Below are 11,705 nucleotides of genomic sequence, written 5' to 3'. Positions count from 1 at the left end.
ACGGGGTTTCACCATGTTGACCAGGATGGTCTCGATCTCTTGACCTTGTGATCCACCCGCCTTGGCCTCCCAAAGTGCTGGGATTACAGGCTTGAGCCACCGCGCCCGGCCTATGCTCCGTCTTTCTACATATATAGAAACTCTGGACAACTGTACCTGAGCTGGGTGTAGATACAGTAGACCACTTCTCCTAGAAGAGTAACACCCTACTCTATTAGTGGACACTGAGGAGAGATGGTAGCCTCTGGTCATTTCAGCTTGCCAGTCTCCATGTAGAAACTTTACTTTACAAATACACTGACACAGAGGAGATTGGGAACACACTAGTCTTAGCTTATCACACCTGAGGCAGAGGCCTCATCCTACAAGTGAGAGCTAGTCCTCCAGCCCAGACTTGCCTGCCTGGACTAGCACTTCTGCAAAATGGGGCTGTGGAGGTATAAGAAACTGGTGGCTTTCTCCTCCTGGGTCAAACTATAGATTAAGAACTTGAGGGATAGGAGCCCCCATCTTCTTGGTCATATCCACATGTAATAGAGGTCTAGAGTAGAGCTTGTCATATGAGGCTGGAGGAGACAGAACAGCTTGTAGCTCATATATAGAAACTCTATATATCATATATAGAAACTCACAGATTCTAACCATTTTTGCTAAGATTTAGTAATTTTCTTAAATGTTTCTGCATTTGTTGTATGCCCTCATGACAATTTCTAAAGACTTGATGTGTGTGTGTGTGTGCGTGCATGCATGTGTGTATGTGTGACATGGTAAAAGCCCCATAAAACTGCACACCTCAACCATACCTCGGCTTTCTGTTGAAACTGCTCTCTATAACCCAAATGTGAATAAGTAATTAAGGACTGTAATTTCCACCCTACCCAGACAATGTGTAAACAAATGCTGATCTTGACTTTTGTGAACCACTTAAGTAACACTCAGAATGTTAAAAGTGCCCTGGCCCTCGGAGTATCCGGAGCCCCTCACCCTCATCTCTGCCCAGGAGGTGATTTATGGAATCCACTAGCCCTCAGAACATCTGAAGCCCCTCACCCCTACCACTGCCCCTCACCTTCACTCCCGAGGTGGTTTTATGGGTATATAAGGTCTTGACACCCTCCTTTCGGGGCCACGGGTTGGAGAGATGCAAGTCCTCTGTAGCCGCCGGCAATAAAGACCCTGCAATTTGGCATACTTTTGTCTTGGTGTTGACTTTCTATGCTTGGGCCAGTATAACATATGCATGCATGTGTGCGTGCACACATAGGTGCCACCGAATCATGGTGTTTCTCTGGGAAATGGGTTCACCAAGATCCTCATGTAACTATAACCAAAACGCAGATCAGACACTGCCATTTGCAGAGTCCAATTAGCAAGCACAAGCTCTGGTAAAGAGACTTTTTGGCTGTGTGTGGTGGCTCACACCTATAATCCCAGCACTTTGGGAGGCTGAGGTGGGTGAATCATGAGGTCAGGAGTTTGAGACCAACCTGGCCAATGTGGCGAAACCTCGTCTCTACTAAAGATACAAAATATTGTCCAGGCGTGATTAATCCCAGCTATTTGGAACCCTGAGGCAGGAGAATCGCTTGAATCTGGGAGGTGGAGGTTGCAGTGGGCTGAGATGGTGCCATTGTACTCCAGCCTGGTGACAGGGCAAGACTTTGTTTCAAAAAGAAAAGAAAGAAAGAAAGTAACTTTTTATTCCAAAGCTAGCTTAGGGGAAGAAATACAGGCTTCCCGTACCACTTCACTTTTGGAGCAGAAAGTGGATGCTTTTAAAAGGGGACCTAGCATGAATGACACCCAGGGAAGGAAGCAAACAGGCAGGTGTCTGGATGCTCACTTTGGTGCCTTATGTACCAGGTACCAAAGTGCCAAATTGGTGCCTGTGTGGGCAGAACTAGGTTGTAAAGATGGCCAAAACTCTCCAGGTGGGAGAGAGTGTCATAGCAGGCATACTTAGGGTTGTAAATTGACTGTTGTCCCTCAAGGCAGTCTCCTGGTGGGAGAGAGCTCTGCTCTGGAGCTTCTAAGAACATAGTTAGATGAACTTGCCCTGTAGGGAGTGTCTGATGAAGGGGAGATAAAAGGTTATAATTGCATTTCCAAAGGGCTGCGTAAGAAGTGGGCAATGGGGAAATGGAAAAAATAAGAGAAAATAATAATAAATAATAATAACTCATTTTCTTTCTCTTAGAAATATGGGGGTACTCAATTGTAATTTCCCACTGTCAAGTTCCACTTTATTTCTATGGGATTTGAGTGCCATATTCACTCTGACTACTTCCTGCTGAGAAAGGGCATAATAGTCATTGGTTTTCAAAATGAAACTGATCTGCTTGGAGTCGGAAATATTCATAAGTATCCAGACTTACAGATATTTGTTGGAACATTATGGTGTGAAGTCTGAAGAGTCTCTGGGAAAGCCTGTCTTGCAATCCCATACAGAATGTGCAATCGCAGTAAACTCCACAACAGAGGGATATGCCTACCCCTGCAATCAGGGCCAATGTTACAAGCAGCTTTTTCTACCAAGATGGTCCTGACCTGAACCAGTATACCAACAACTGATCTATTGAGAATATTGTATCAGACATAGGTTTGAGTTGTTGGTGCATGTTTTGCAAAGCTAATGAGACATTTTCCCAAATTACCCGGAATGTATACACAACAGTTAGTCTTAATTATCATGCAGGTTCCCTACTGCCAATTGTAACTGGACATGATGACAAGATGTTAAATATGTATTTAACAGGTTACAGGAAGAGTTATGAATATTCATGAAGGTGGTCATAAGCCCTGTCTAGTTCTTGAGAATGGATTAGTTTAGTTAAATAGCTGTGTCCCATCCAGGAGGTGGCACTGCAGATGGGCTAGGTGTCTGTATGTGATGAAGGCAAACCGATTTTGAATAAGAGGCATTTCTATGGAAACAGAAGAAAAATAAAAGTTAACGTTGGGCACAATTTTTCGGATGTTAGACTCATGGCATCTTTAGTTACAGAGGAGGCAAGTTGTGGCAGCCCGACATGTTTTTCTGGCCTGTATTACAAGGAATAATGTAGTAGCAATCTCATTGAGTTCAAATGAGAAAAATGGAAGAAAAAATTGAAAGTGTTTGTTTAGGGACGTGTAGCCCAGAAAGAATTCAGGATTTAGTCCAAATTGCAGAAAATAATAAAAACTCAAAAGCAATGGACAAGAATAGAATCTAACAACAGGTGTACTATAGCTTTTTCTGAAACATGATTTTTCTCTCTGTAGTCCCCATTTTTACTAAAGACAAATCATAGTAGGATAAATGTATTTGCAAAATAAAGTTTAGTCTTATTATGCTTGGCCTAATTATTTGCATCAAGTTCAGCAAGAATAATTATTTGCCATATAAGCTCCTTTGCAAATTGGCTTTGCTGGAATTTTTATTTATAAGGAATCTTAGATTAAACCTTTTTTTTTTTTTAAGATTAAACCTTTTAAAGCCTCAAGTGCAGCCACAGATTTACCTGTGCCTGCAAATACCTGCATGGATTGAGTGAGTTCCCCTCCTTTTGAAGTCCCAAGATAACTTGGGGCTCCTAAGCCTGTCAGAAAGTGACCTTCTTTACTTACCACAGGTCAGGAAGCCCTGTACAGGGACTGCATGGACAATGTATCAGGCCAGTTTTTCCCAAGGGGCTTTAATTGACTCTATAAGTCAACTTTGATTTCTTAAAGCCATCTGTTCATATCTGAAAGTATGCCAATCCAATTAAAGCCTTGGTAAAATAACCAGTGTCTCCAATGGTGTCCTGTTACAAAAGAGAACAGATTCTTACAGAATTTATATAAATAACTATACTGCTATAAACTACTTATACTTACAAATAGTTTTCAAATTCTGGGGAAATCAGGTAGAGAGAAAGAAATATGCTTCAAATTTTTCTCACACCAGTGTACTTTACCCAATTGTTAAAAGCTATAAATAGCTCAAAAGAAAAAAAGATTTCTGGACTCTGAGAAACAAAAGAATTAGCAACGCATCAAACAAAAAGTCATAAAAAGATTAAGTCTTCCATTAATTCAGTCTATGTAATTAACTCCTGTTCTGCTCAATATTCATGAACATATTAGCTCTCTATGGGAGTCTTGGAAGTTTTTTTTTGGTGTTTTTTTTTTTTTTTTGTCCATTCAAGTCTAACAATCTCCAAAATTATTAGAAACCTGCATTTAACAGTACGTGTCAGAATCCTATAGCTAATTATAAAACTGCCTTTGAAAAGAAGTAAAATTAAATAACAATTATAGATGATAAAAGTCACAGAATACTCACAGATAAAGACACAATTGAAAAGGAAATATGGTCATCTCTGTGTCATACAATAATTTAACATAGCAATCTTAATTATTACTGATAACATATACTGAGACATAACAGAATTATGAGAACCTTATACAATTCTGGAAAACATACCAGTAACATGAATATAACACAAGGAAAGAAAGTTAAACACCATTTTATATGTGACAATGCTTCCTGTATGGCTTTAATATACCAAATAAGCCAAATATATTTCTTTTGGACTTCAGGAGACCTAATAAAAGAGTTAACCAGGTCAAAGAAAAGCTTAATTTAGAATTTGACTTTGGAAAGTTTAATATCAAAGCTTTAAACACCTGATAGTACAAAATAGATTCCCAGGTAACTATAGGTTATTTATTTAACCAAATTAAAAGTTTTTTAAAGGAAAAATCTTTACTTATTGATAGAGGGTAGACTCAGCTTTCCGAGAAAAACCCAATAAAGACAGCATGAGGACAACTGAATCTCTTTTTTCTCCCTTCTTTTTTTTTCTATCATTATTCAAAAGGCAAACAAAAATATTTCATTATCTTTTAATATCACATGAAAATCTTGTTCAAAAGAGTAAGCCAAATTTCACCTTTGCATTTAGTGTACTATTAATGTTAAATCCAATTCTTAATAAAACATTATAAACAAATCTATCAAATCTTAGTTTGACCATATGTAAAATTTCCATAAGCCTTTCATAAAACACTTTACAATTTTCTATTAAACAGCAGATCTATACTCTAAGAAGACCTTGTAATTCCAACACATGGGCCCAGATTCTGGAACTGCATCAGTGTACTTTTATTTTAATGTTTAATTTTTGGAAAAACTAAATAACCTCCTTCAAATTTTAGCCTACTTGCTCATACCCACAGAGCTTCCTTTACAAGATCAGTCTCTCACAAATCTTTTACGACTTGCTTAAGCTCTCAGTTTTGTCCTATTATTCTTTTAGCTTAGGACAATCCTTAAAAATCTCTCAACTAGACAAAATTACATTTTCTTTAACAAAAACCATAATTACATGCCTTCTTATAACCTTTTACTAAAAATACATTCTACTTTCCTTACACACCTTGCACGTAAAACTGTTTCTACAGTAGTCTCAATTACATGTTAACAATGTTAGCTCTCAACAACTTTTATTTTTGGTGAAAAACCTGGTAAATAAGCAATTTTAATCACATATCAATCAGATTATAGAGCCCAGGACAAAGACAGAGCTGTAGACAATGTCTACTCTTCCCAGCCTAGCCAGGGAAACTGGCTAACTCTATGTCCCCAGGCCTTAACTAGATAATCTAATTGGCTGTAAAACAGGCAAGTAATTATTAAAATCATAGAAGCAGTTCATGACCTTAAAGCATCTAGAAAACAGTATCTAACCTGTCTAATTTAGACCAAATGTCTAAACGTTGAAGAGAGTTTTATCAATAACCTTGAAAACTACATTTATTTACCAAAGATTACTACAGTCATGTGAACTAAAAGATATTACAGTTTTTATTTTTCTAACAAAATATGTTACTTAAGCACTTATTTTTCTGTAAGCCAATTAATTAGAGCTCTTTTATATAAGCATTACACATACAGCACATATACATACACAGACAGAAGCAGATTTGGTAGGGTAATAAAATACTAGATACAAGAGGAAGGAGGATTGGACAGGAGTAAATGGAGAATCAGACAGAATTCTACTGACTGAGAAATTTTTAGAGGGCAAGTACATGTATTGTTTTATTTTAAAACAATACATGTACACATATAGCTCAAATATCACCTTTAAGTCAATTTCTAACTACAGAGCTCTCAAAAAATATATATTTTAAATCTTTTATTACCAGATTTGAGCTAGGACGAAGGGCTAATATTTCTGACTTTTAATTTTTTTTTTAAATAAAGGTAGCCTCCTACATGAAATCAACAAGCCTTAACCAAGGGTATGACTTAACGATAGGTGCATGGGGTATTTTCAAAAAGATGGTAAGTGATTTTCAAAAGCTCAGAGAAAGGAAAATTTCAAGACAGAAAATCAGAAGCTGTCCACAGAAGGAAGAAGAATCAATAAATGGCAAAAAGATCCGCAAATAACAAACCAGAATAGACTCATCTCCTAAGCTGGGAATTGCACCTAGGCTGTCATTGTGAAAGGCCAAAGCCTAAACTACTGAGCTATGGCATGGGCCACATGCCACTGCCCTTTGCAGAAGGACCTAGAGCAGTCATTTTTGAGCTTGCAAAGGATTTTAATTGCTCACAAGAACTAAGGCTAGACATGACATTGTCATGTACCCTTTTTAGATCCAAGAGTCAAAGCCCTGTAACTTAACAGCACAAGGACTTAAAAAGCAATACAGAAAGTTACATGTATAACCTTTTCAACTCCATAATTTGAATTAACTTTTAGGTAACTTTTTAATTACACAAAATTATTTTTTTCTCGATAAGAACCCAGCCTCTTTAGTACATTTTATGTAAACCTAGGAAGCAAGAAGTCCTGAACCATCTATCAGATACTAGCAGTTTATAGATGAGAACCATTCCACAATTTTTAGAACATGTTTCCCATATAATAACCCCTTTTAAATTGGAAATGACCCAGACATCCAATAAGCATCCGAAACAAAGAATTCTAAGATTTTAAAGTATACAGTAAGTCTACTTACAAGCATTGATGTCATTTACATGTACCCAACTTTCCCATTTCTAACAGTTTATTTAGATTACTTCTGAAAACTGAGCTATTACACAAAGGTGGTCATTATGTAATGTTATTTCCTTGTTAACCATTCTAAGACCTATAAACATTAGGTGTTTAAGTAAGAACTTTAAAGGTAAACATGTGGGCATTTTGTTAATAACTCAGAAGTTATCATTGAACTAATAACAAATTAGTCTCTGTCAAAAAAAATATATAAACCCCCTGTTTGATAAAAGCTGAATCCACACTATTCTTTCATGAAATTGGAACTTGTTTACATGGCTAAACTTTGTTTGCCCCAATAAATCTTGGTAAAGCAGTCTTTGTGGTGACTTTTTCTTAAAAAGAAACCTTTTACTCTTTTTCCCTTCAGTTTCAAATGAATTTCCAATGTTTACATTCTAGTTAGACCACAAATAATGGGTCCTATCTCAGTACCAGCAGCTTAGTAATAACAGATTTAAAGCAGACAGACAAAAAGAGAAAGGTATAGCCTGGCAAGCCTCCATGCAGAAGCCAGGTTTTACAAGTGTGGCATGAGAAAGAGGAGAGTAAGAAAGTTTTACAAGTGGGGAATGATAAAAAAGATGAGTTCGTGTCCTTTGTAGGGACATGGGTGAACCTGGAAACCATCATCCTCAGCAAACTGACACAAGAACAGAAAATCAAACACCGCATGTTCTCACTCATAGGAGGGTGGTGAACAATGAGAACACATGGACACAGGGAGGGGAGCATCACACACTGGGGTCTGTGGGAGGGAAATAGGGGAGGGACAGCGGGGGATGGGGAGTTGGGGAGGGATAACATGGGGAGAAATGCCAGATATAGGTGATGGGGAGGAAGGCAGCAAATCACACTGCCATGTGTGTACCTATGAAAGAAAGAAAGGATGTAAAGTGACTGAAAGGAAACTTGGGGGCCTTCTAGCCATCACACAGCGCAGGGTCACTACCCCCACCATTCTCATTTATCTTCCATTAAGGAGAGCCTCAGTGCCCCAAGGGGAGGCTCTCCCAAATAGTCAGAAGTGTGAAATAGGAGGTGGAGAGTAAAGGGATCAGAGCCCATACATTTACACATGGAAACAAACAGCATGCTTCCAAATGAATCACCAATCAAAGATTTGGGTGAGGTCCTGAATCCCCTACCCCAGTTCCAAATAGCTCCACAGGCAGCTGAGTCCAAGCCCAGCAGAAGCTTCTTTGATGCTGCACAAACAAATGTAAATGTATAAAATGATGAAATGGTGTCACTACCAGCCAAGGTTAAATAAAGCAGGGCCCCAGCAGCACCCTAAAAGAGGCAGAAGGTGGTAAATGCACTCTAACTCACTCAATTCCAGAGTTTGCTGGTGTCTTCAGAGGTCACTGTCCTTGTACCAGTGAAGCATTGAAAGCAGCAGACATCATGCTGGGAGGTAAAAAGGAGGTTCACCAAGAACAAAAGCCTTTCTGGTAGCTGTTGGGAAGTTCCCTAATGGTCCTGTTATAGGTCCGCTAGCCAAGAGCAACTGGCACTCATAGGCAACCCTACGCCTCACCCAGTGGTAAAATCAGGCTGACAGGCTTGGATCACCTAGAGAACACAGAACTAGGTCCCCACATGGGCCACCAAAATTATAACCAAAGTGCAGGTTCAGTTGCTGACCACTTGCACAGTGCAATTAACAAAAGCGAAGTCTGGTATAAAGAAAGTGACCTTTTATTCGAAGCCTAGCTTAGGGGAAGAATTACAGACTTCCTTAAAAGTACGGCTTCACTTTTGGAGCAAAAAGTGTGTGCTTTTAAAAGGGGGCCTAGCACAAATGGCATGTAGGGGAGGAAGCAAACAGGTGGGGGTCTGCGTGCTCATAGTGTTGCTTCATCTACCAGGTAGTCGAGTTGGCTTCTTCATGGGCAGAACTAGGTTATGAAGGTGGCTGAAATTCTCCAGGTGGGAGAGAGTTTCGTAGCAGGCATACTTTGGGTTATAAATTGGCTGTTGTCCTCATGGCAGTCTCCTGGTAGGAGAGAGTTCCCCTCTGGAGCTTCTAAGCACATGGTTAGATGAAATTACCTTGTAGGAAGTGAAGCAGAGGTAAAAGGTTATAATTGCGTTTCTAAAGGGCTAAGCAGGAAGCAGGGAACAGGGGGAAATGGAAGAAACAGAAAAGGAGTGACCAAAATAAAAAAATAATAACTCATTCTCTTTTTCTTAGCTACATAAAGTACTCAGTTACATACCATCTGGAAGTCCTTAAATGTTGACACTACTCAGAGAGATCTTGAGTGTCCTCTCTCTACACCCTCTACGGGATGATCTCATTTATATGCTCTTCACCTATTGCCCATCCACTGATGACTCCAAAATCGACATCTCCGCACATTCTTCTTTCTTAGGCTGCACATCAGGGTATCTCTGGCCTTTTGAACATCTCCAGGTTAATGCCCCTTGGGTACCAGAAACTCACATTTATAAAATTAATCTCACATTCTTCTCAGGCCTGCATGAGGAGAAGTACAGGCTTCCTGCCTTAAAAGTACCGCTTCATTTAGGAGCAGAAAGTGGGCGCTTTTATATTTTTCCTCTATTAGGTTCCATCTAAAGGAATGGCACACCATCAGCTCAGTTGCTCCAACCAAATATTCTTTTTTTCCCATTTATTTATTTTATTGCATTTTAGGTTTTGGGGTACAGGTGAAGAACATGCAAGATTGTTGCATAGGTACGCACGTGGCAGTGTGATTTGCTGCCTTCCTTCCCATCACCTACATCTGGCATCTCTCCCCTTGCTATCTCTCCCCAGCTCCCCACCCCCCCCCCTCCCTCCCCCATTTCCCCCCAACGACCCCAGTGTGTAGTGCTCCCCTCCCTGTGTCCATGTGTTCTCATTGTTCAACACCCGCCTATGAGTGAGAACATGCGGTGTTTGATCTGCTCTTCTGTCAGTTTGCTGAGAATGATGGTTTCCAGGTTCATCCATGTCCCTACAAAGGACACAAACTCCAGCCAAATATTCTAAAAATATATCCATGATATCCACACCTCTTTTTCATCTCCAACATCCAATTAATCAACATATACTCCTTTAAATGCCACATATTTATGTCTTTTTTTCTTTTAGACAAAGCCTTGCTTGGTCACCAAGACTGGAGTGCAGTGGCATAATCATAGCTCACTGCAGCCTCAAACTCCTGGGCTCAAAGCAATCCTCCTGCCTCAGCCTCCCCAATTGTTGGGATTACAGGCATGAACCACTGTGGTGCCTGGCCCACATATTTTTCTTAAGTGTGTCTACTTCTTGCAACATAGTCAACACCTTAGTTCAGGTCGCCATCATTTCTCACCTGGACTAGTACCACAGCTTCATTTTAGCCCCTTAGCAAACAATTTTCTACTCTTCAGATTGATGTCATGTCTCCTTTCCTCAGAGACCTGAGCAAGTCACATTAAACTCTCTATAATCTGGCTTTTTCTTACCCCATCAGTTTCATCTCCAGAAGATCCCTTCTTCTCTTTTATACCCTTAGCCTACATTATTCTAGACATAGTGAACAAGTTCCTCCTGTTCCCCAAAGCACCATATTTTATCTGTCTTCCAGGACCTCATATTTGTTCTTCCTTCTCTGTGGAATACCCTTTCCCTACTTCTACTGGCTAAATCCCATTTATCCTTCAGATGTCAAATTACATGGCATTTTCTCCAAGAAACTTTTTCTCTTCTCCCTCGCCTTGTATAGGTTAGTTCCTTGAACTATGAGCTAGCAGAGCCGACTGAATCCCCACTATCATAAAAAATACTTAGTATATTTTGTTGGAATGTATAATCTGTCTCCTCAATACACTGAGAGTTCCATAAAGACAAGAACTATGTCTGATTTGCTCAACCCACATACCCTAAGGTAGCAGAATTCTTGGTCTAAAGTTCTGAATAGCTTTATCACAGCTAAAGCAGTTTTAAGGATGGAGGCACTAGATCAATGCAAATACTTGACTATCTATCTACGAGGTTAAAGCTAGATGGAAAAATACAGCTTAAAGAACTCAAAATTTTACTGATTGAAACATGATGAAGGCCCCTTCTTCATACAGTAATTGTACTAAGATTTAATTCAGGATTAGAAAAAGGTCATTGTAAATGGTCTTGGACAGCAAGTGTTTCTGGAAAAGGATTCCTTGCTCTAAATCAAATGTAACAGTATATATATAAACATAGATTTTGTGTATATTTAAGGTATATATGTTATGAGATACATATAGATAGTAAAATGGTTACTATAGTGAAGCAAATCAACATATACATCATCTCACATAGTTACACTTCTTTTTTGTTTTTGTGGCGAGAGCAGCCATTTTTTATGGCAGAATGGCAACAGCATTCTACATACCTGGTTATCCAATCCCAGCTTTGTTCCGTATTGGAATTGTGACCTATATCATTTTACCTAACCTTGCTGAGACTCAATTTTCTCATCTGAATTGGAACTAACAGAATTTCCTCTACCTGCCCCCATCTGCCTTTGAGCTCAAATAATTTATGTGAAAATAGTGTAATAAATTTTTATTTAAAAAACAAGCCCATTCAAAAGTGGGCAAAGGATATGAACAGATACTTTACAAAAGAAGACATACATGAGGCCAACAAACATATGAAAAAATGCTCATCATCACTGGTCATCAGAGAAATGC

The sequence above is a fragment of the Cebus imitator genome, unplaced genomic scaffold, assembly GCF_001604975.1.
Source record: "Cebus imitator isolate Cc_AM_T3 unplaced genomic scaffold, Cebus_imitator-1.0 Scaffold844, whole genome shotgun sequence".
In the NCBI taxonomy this organism is placed as follows: Eukaryota; Metazoa; Chordata; class Mammalia; order Primates; family Cebidae; genus Cebus; species Cebus imitator.
Note: the sequence above shows the minus strand (reverse complement) of the source record.